This window comes from Nothobranchius furzeri, unplaced genomic scaffold (genome assembly GCF_043380555.1).
Source record: "Nothobranchius furzeri strain GRZ-AD unplaced genomic scaffold, NfurGRZ-RIMD1 Scf029, whole genome shotgun sequence".
Classification (NCBI taxonomy): Eukaryota; Metazoa; Chordata; class Actinopteri; order Cyprinodontiformes; family Nothobranchiidae; genus Nothobranchius; species Nothobranchius furzeri.
This window is the reverse complement of record NW_027223046.1, coordinates 1,205,844-1,213,391: the sequence shown is the minus strand read 5'-3', so window position 1 is coordinate 1,213,391 and position 7,548 is coordinate 1,205,844. Positions and strand designations below refer to the sequence as shown.

The following is a 7,548-nucleotide window of genomic DNA, read 5'->3' as shown; positions in this document are numbered from 1 at the left end:
TTTATGCATCTGTATGACTGCTGACTGGTGTGTGTTTCCTGTGACCTTTGACCTCAGACCGTACGGTTGGGCGTTCAGACGACGGCTAACTTTAATTCCATCAAGGTAAGAGGAAGCTCTTCCCTTCCTGTCTGAGCGATCCGTCTCCAGGTTTCCTCGTCCGGCGTCCAGCCCGCTGGCGTCCACCTTCATCTCACCTTCATCTCATTTATAGTGCAATACTTTCACATTATCATTTTCCCACACTTCTGTATACCTGTATTTTGTTGTTTTTCAATAAAGAATGACAAATTATTTAAGTTTGGTTTTTGTTGCACACAAATATATATCTGTAAAAAATATCTTCAAAGCTAATGTTTACATAACAAGTATGATTGGGTTTTGCAATACGGCACTCAAGTTTATTTTAGTAAGATTTTCAAACCAAGTAAAGTTAGTAAAGAACACATTTCTATTGTCTGCTAAGAAACTGTTGGGATTTAAAATGGGCCTGTTGTACAAATAACTTGTAAATGATTATTCCTCACTTTTGTCTTAACCAAAGAAATTCCAGTAATTGAGCAAAAACATTTATTTTTAACACTACATTTTATAAAACAGGGCACAGTGTCGGCACATGTATGTATGTCGATGGTCCGCCCCAACCGAACCAGGAGACACAGACGTCAGGGAGGCCAAGGTTGTCTCTGCAGCTCTCTGGGCACCACGCCTCACTCAGCTGTCCCCAATGATCCAAATGGCTATGGAGGAAAAAAAATTTAATAAAAGAATGAAACTTAAAAACTCCCAAACCTCATGTCATATTTACTAATCAGCTATGGCTGATTTATTGTTTGGATCACAGTGAGTTACACTAATTCTAATATATTTTTATTTCTATTATACATACATACTTTTTAACTGTTATTTTCACATGACTGTTATCAGGCTCTTGTTCTGGTTCTGATGATAACTCTGTGTCTTCCAGTAAGTTATCTTGTGCTTACTTCATCTGTATAATGTCTCTTTACTTTTGGTAAATTGTACTGAGTCCAGAATAAAGGCTAGCTGGCTGTACAAGATACAAACAAGTATTACGTTTTGGAAATATGTGAAACACCGCCAGCATCTGTTAGAGCCTGTGGCGGGGTGCTGAGGGCCGGCTCCAGCCCAGGAATGAGCTCTACACGCCGGCCGGGAGGGTTTGAAACACCGCCATCCTCTCCTCTGCTGGCTGTTCATTCTGTTATGGTTACCGGTGCTTGTGTTGCAATGTGAAACGCTTGGTCTCGGATTTTGTAAGAAAGATAATAAAATGTCCCCCCAAAATACGACTTAAATATATTTTCTCTTCTTCATGATACATTTAATGGCTGGTGCGACTCAGGAGTGATAGCGCCGAAAAAAACTACTGAAAACTTGCTCAAAGCAAAATGTATTCATTACGGAAATAAATTATAAACTTACCGATTTAAAACTTTTTTAATACAGGTACTTCTCACGAACAGGCGCAGAAAACCTCCACCTAAACTCCGTGTGAGGTTCAGGTCGATGGGTGTTCCAGTTAGCTCCGGTTGGGTTGAAGCTAGGTGGCTACATCCGTTAGCTCGGCTCCCACCTCCGCTTTAGCTTTGGGTTAGCCAGGGTTAGCTTCAGGTTAGCTCGTAGCTAGTTCGCCTGGGTGTCGTCACTCGAGCCCAGCCTTACAGCCACACCCTCAGCGCCTCCTCTCTTCCCTTTTATGGAATTGTCTGGGCTGGACGGAACCTGTGACACGGTCAAAATGGCGGTGGTGGACACCTCCCACTATGGACAGATAACGTGTTATTGAAGCCTATGGAATCGAATTGTCCAGTATATGTACAGTCTATGGAGGAGAAGCCCAAAATCTCACATCCTCTTCAGCTATGATTACGCACAAGCGTGACTCGTCAACCCGGTACAAGATCTGCTCGGGTGCAAGATCGGCTCGGGGTCCTTCGACTGCCGATGACGTCAAAGTACGGCAAACCGACTCGGACAAAATGCACTACACATCTATACTGTTGGAAAGAATTTAGCACTTTCGTTATTAAAATAATGTTTCTTAAGACATAAGTTTGTGTTTATAATGGTATTTGTAAAATAAAACACTATATCTTATATATCTTATAATGTTGAACTCCTCTTTGAGCACATCACTTGAAGAATCATAGGTATTAGCAACACCTGTGAAATTGTATTTGGAGGAAAGAAGTGTGTCCCGTTTATTTAAGTATTTTGTGTTTAGAGTTTTTGACGTCTTGTCATAGACTGTAGCTGCTAGCGAAAACTCTGGAGTTAAAAGTTTTCTGGCTTTACTAAAAAACCTGTCTGTACTTATTTGATTGATGGTATTTTTACTTTCTATTAGACTCCAAATGTAATCATTTGGCACGTTTGTAATTCATAATTTGCAATAATGTAATCGGCGATATTAGCATTAGCATTCCTATGGGTTTTTCCATGTATATTAGCATTGCGCTAACCACTCGCTGCCAAATTGCAGCCTTTGAGATTAGAAAATCTCCTGGCTTTACTAAAATACCTGTCTGTACTTATTTGATTGATGGTATTTTTACTTTCTATAAGACTCCAAATGTAATCATTTGGCACGTTTCTAATTCATAATTTGTAATAATGTAATCGGCGATATTAGCATTAGCATTCCTATGGGTTTTTCCATGTATATTAGCATTGCGCTAACCACTCGCTGCCAAATTGAAGCCTTTGAGATTAGAAAATCTCCTTTTGTCACATCGCAATTTAATTGCACATGCAGTTAATCGTTCAGCCCTAATATACATGCAGCTCTATGCTAAAAGTGTATTTTCAAAGAGGTAATGATGGATTTCTTTGTAAAAGTTGTCCATCTTTCCAATAGAAAGATTTGCCTGGACCAACGTAACGTGATAACAACGTAACGTGATTACGTAATTCCCTAAGGTTCATGTTCAGCCAATCAACTACTTAGACGTCATCGGCAGTGTTGCCAACTGTTTTTGACTGAAAGTAGCTGAAGTTCCCCCCGAAAGACGTTAGATGTCACCAGATGACGTCACGTGCTCATTTGCATAAGACGTGATGACGTCACCACGTCTGCGTCGTGACGTCATCGGTCTTGTAGAGTAAATCAATCAAATAAAACCCACGTGATTTTATAAAAAATGTATTTAATTTATTTTTTAATATTTTATTAAAATGAAAAACCCATAGAATACAAAACAGCACCTTTTTATAAAAGTTTAAAATGTGCAATGTTTATGAACTCATCATAGAGTTCCAATGTTCCTTGATCGCACCACAAGTGGTGCGAGCATCGACATGGGTGTGAGAAGCCAGCAGCCATGTGCGATAGCGACGCTGCCCTGCGGTCAGCCTACCAGTGCCAACTGAGCTCAGCTGCCGAAATGCGGCAGGATGGCGGAAGGAGTGGTTGCCCTTTATCTAGCTCCGGTGGCTATCTTAAATAATGAACCTGTTAATAAACTATTTGCATGCGAGAGAAAAAAACTCACTGGTCATATTATATCACCCTTCACAACCAGACGAAGGAGTTTCAGCAAAACGTAAAGTGTGTGTGAGTCAACAAAGGAAGAAGAAAATGGCTAAAGCTAACAACAAAGCTAACAAAGCTACTCACGACGACTACCTCGCCCCAGCGAAGATGAGCACAAACTCAAAAGGTAAGAAAACTTATCATCACCCTGCAAAGCTGTAACTATTTCAATATTTACACTATTAACAACAATGAAACAGTTTTATCTATTAGTTTCAGTTCAGATGTTTTATTAACAATAGATTAACTATTTAACATATTTATTTAAAGGCCAACCACATGAACTATTGACATATTTACAGTATTAACAAAAAGGATTTTTTATTGTAGTTCCAGTTGATATTTTTTACTTACAATAAATTAGCTATTATACAGCTTGATTTAAAGGCCAATCACATGAACTATTGACTTATTTACAATATTAACAGAGTTTTTTTTAATTGGAGTTCCAATTTATTTTTTTTATTAACAAATCACATAAACTATTGACAAATATTTACAAAGTTAACTAATTTTAATGTTTTTTTTTAAATCTGCTTACTCTAGATCGTCGAGGGCCCTGAGGCAGAACTCCATGTCCTCTATACAAGCACTATCAGTGCTTTCCCTCTGAGAAGCAGTGCTGGATGACTGCATGCTTGGACCTGGACAACTGTCTGCTTTAAAAGAGTAGGCAGCAGACGTGGCAAAGAGATTTAGCACCTTATCTGGCAACTTGTGCTCATAACACGTGTTCCCAGCTAGTCTTAAGCCATATCTTATGTGGAGGATGGAGGTGAGAGTTTGGAGGGACATGCGGCTTCTTAATTTGTTTTTAATGACACCCATTTGGCTGAAGAATCTTTCTACTGCAGCATTTGAGTGAGGCAGCGAAAGAACTGCAACTGCTGCAGACGCCAACTCTTCAAATGGGTTAAGGCCTGCTGCATCCCTGTGCTTTTTGACCTCAAACCAGAACCCAGTGGTGTTGGCTGTTTCCTCCCATCTCTGAAAATGGACACTTCTCCACTGATTAATTATGCGGTCAGTTGTTTCAGGATCATATCCTAATAAGACCATCAGCTTTGCCATGTCATCTGGGTTCTTGTTTTGTTTCAGGGTCTCTCCGACGCTGAACAATGACATGTGCTGAAGAATTTCCAGACTGTCCGGAAGTCTTGCTCGAAGCTCATTGGCTAGGGCAACGGTGTAACTAATACACCTCCGTCTCACACAGTCCTCATCCTCAGGGGAGATGGTAAGCTCTGCTGTTTTGGACTCAAATGCAAAGCCAAGATACGGCCTGGGTGAGATGTGGTTCTCTACTGGGTCTTTCAGGATGTCAGTTGTAGCCCCAGGATGAAGAACTCTGCTGCACACAGATTTAATTAGTAGAATTAAACAGTCCAGGAGCTTGAGAGGATCTGTTTGCTCTCCCTCAAAGGCCTTCACTGCAGCCTGCACCTCACCAAGGATTGATTTCAGGTAGGTCAAGTACAGTAGGTTCTGTGGGTCAGCATACATTGAATGCAAAACGTCTGCCATGTAGCAATGCTCGCTTGTCTTGGTCAGACTAAAATGGAGCTTTAGCTCCTCCCACTGACTGAGTAGTCTTGATACAGCAGGTTCTATTGAAAGCCAGCGTGTGGCACAGACTCTTGTTATGGCCAATGGCCTCTCGCCACAGTTTATGGTTTCATAAACTGTCCTGTATGCTTCTTTTCTTTTAGGGGAGATGGAGAGCCAATTGTAGGTTTCCCTGACCAGGAACTCAACACTGCGAGGAAGAGTGGTTTTGGAAGCAGAGCTGACAGCCAGTTGCAAGGAGTGACATACACAGCGGATGAGAACAAGGTGTTTTATTTCTTCTTTAAGAATTTTGTGAACACCATTGTATATCCCTGTCATTACTGATGCATTGTCTGTTCCAATGCCAAGCAGGTTCTCCTTCTCAAGGCCAGACTGATGGAGAAAGGAGAGAACTGCCTTGGCGATGCTCTTCGCATCCCCTCCCTCCAGCTCAAGAAGGCCAAGGAAGGTGTCCACCACGTGTCCCTTTCCCTCACTAAAATAGCGAACCACAATGCCCAGATATTTGGAGACACTGACATCTGTGCTTTCATCAAGCAAAAGGCTGTATTTGTTACTGCCAATGTCAGCCACCAACCGCTGTATGAAATATGGAGCCAAAACACCAATTATCATCTCAGTGCATTTGGTACGGTGCATCCGAAAATTTTGGGCAATACTAGAATCAGGGAAAGCTGCTTTGCATGCTAAACCAATGTGGTCACATGACAAAATTGAGCAGTGATCACTGATAGCCAAAGCAATTGTGGCCTCTGCCTGCTTCAGTGTGTCCGTTTTTTTGGCAACGAATGTCAGTTTGGGTTGGCTTGCCTGATTGTAAGGCTTAGCCTTCTCGATGTGCTTCTGGGTAGCTGCATGCTTTTTAATGTCTGACAACTTTGCATAGAGGTCTGTTTTGCAGTACATGCAGGTAGCTCTAATGTCACTACCTGCATGTGGTTTCAGCCAACCTTTAAATTCAGGTAGTGACTCCCATTCTTTGCGGTACTTTTGGAAATAGGATTTTGGTTGTGTCATTGTTGTAATGTATTTACTTTGCCAATTTGTCTAATAAAATGTTAAATGTCTGTTTTTTATCGAAATCTGTGTCACTATGATGAAGGGAAAACAAGGAGGTGGGACAGGATGAAAGAAGTAAAAACAATTTTTTTAATTTTGAGTTGGGGAAAATGTGAGGTGAACTGAGAAATTAATAAATGGTAAGCAATAAAAAAAGGCTGGGGACACTTTAGAAAGAGGAAGGAGAAATAAATGTTTAAAAGATGAAAAAACGTATATAGGAATTAAAGAAATTATTGCTTTCTAAGCAAAAGTAAACAGTGTAAAGTAGCCTTTAAAAAGGCTGTTTAATGTATGTTCAATTCTCTATAGAACTGATACAAAGTCTGAAAATAGGTGGATATCTGTTGGTGGGTGGCCAGTGTGTGACTAACAAAAGGAAAAAATTGGTCTTAAATACTTGGATATTTCTTTTGTACAATTAAATTTATTTTCTCTGTAAAACAAATTTATTAGTTGGAGGGTGAAAACCCACAAATGGTTTGATTGGTCAACGGGGGTAGCATGATCATGCTGCATGCACATGCGCAGATCATTTTCTTTCTGATCATCTGGAGGAAGGACACGGTCCTGTCGCTTCAAATGCATCTCTAATCTGCAGGTAAAGTCGGCATCTCGGCAACACAGTTGTAGTCGAAGTAGCTGAGGAGGGTCGGAAATGTCACCAGAATTGTCGCTAGTCGCTTTTTTGAAAAACAGTCGTTAAGGGGGTCTGAAAAGTCGTTATAAATGGTGACAGATTCGCTAAGTTGGCAACACTGGTCATCGGCAGTCGACGGACCCCGAGCCGATCTTGTACCCGAGCAGATCCTGTACCGACACCGGTCTCACAGTAAGACTGGGTTGGACCTGTTCAGGTTTACGCAGACAATCGTTACATAGAATCAAAGGCGTCATTTTAACCGGGGACGCCGGGGACATGTCCCCGGCAAAATTTGTGATTGGCAGCTGTGTCCCCCCCACTTTCAAAAAAGCCTGCTGATGAGGATTTTTGTTTTACCAGCTCAGATCTTATACCAGGAGTCGGCAACCTGTTCCCATCAAAGAGCCATTATTACCCGTTTCCCACGGTAATTTTGGATGGACCTTAATAAGCAGTGACTTAAGTGAAGCAGGCAGGTCGCGCTAGAAAATTTCGTTTAAAAAGACGTCATAAATGTGTTCCCCCGTCATTTTTATTTCTAAAATATGAAGTAAAAACTCACAATTTAATTTTCATTCATATGTCATTAATATGTAGTCTACACCCGTGCGTTAAGTGGACCATCTTCCAGTAAAAGCAAAGCATCCAGCCCACCTCTCCAAATGCGTAAAATGTGCATCAGCCGCTAGTTAGGCGCGCCGCGCGCCCCGTCAGCTACGTC

At 41.2% G+C, this 7,548-nt stretch overlaps 1 long non-coding RNA gene across 1 annotated transcript; it reads right to left on the bottom strand.

Moving 5' to 3' along the window:
- Positions 1-556: 556 nt before the first annotated feature.
- Positions 557-1,677, bottom strand: LOC139064433 (uncharacterized). Its single transcript, XR_011517492.1, has 2 exons — positions 1,447-1,677; positions 557-740 (listed from the first exon to the last, which is right to left on the bottom strand). It is a non-coding gene; the product is annotated as an uncharacterized lncRNA (long non-coding RNA).
- Positions 1,678-7,548: the final 5,871 nt, after the last annotated feature.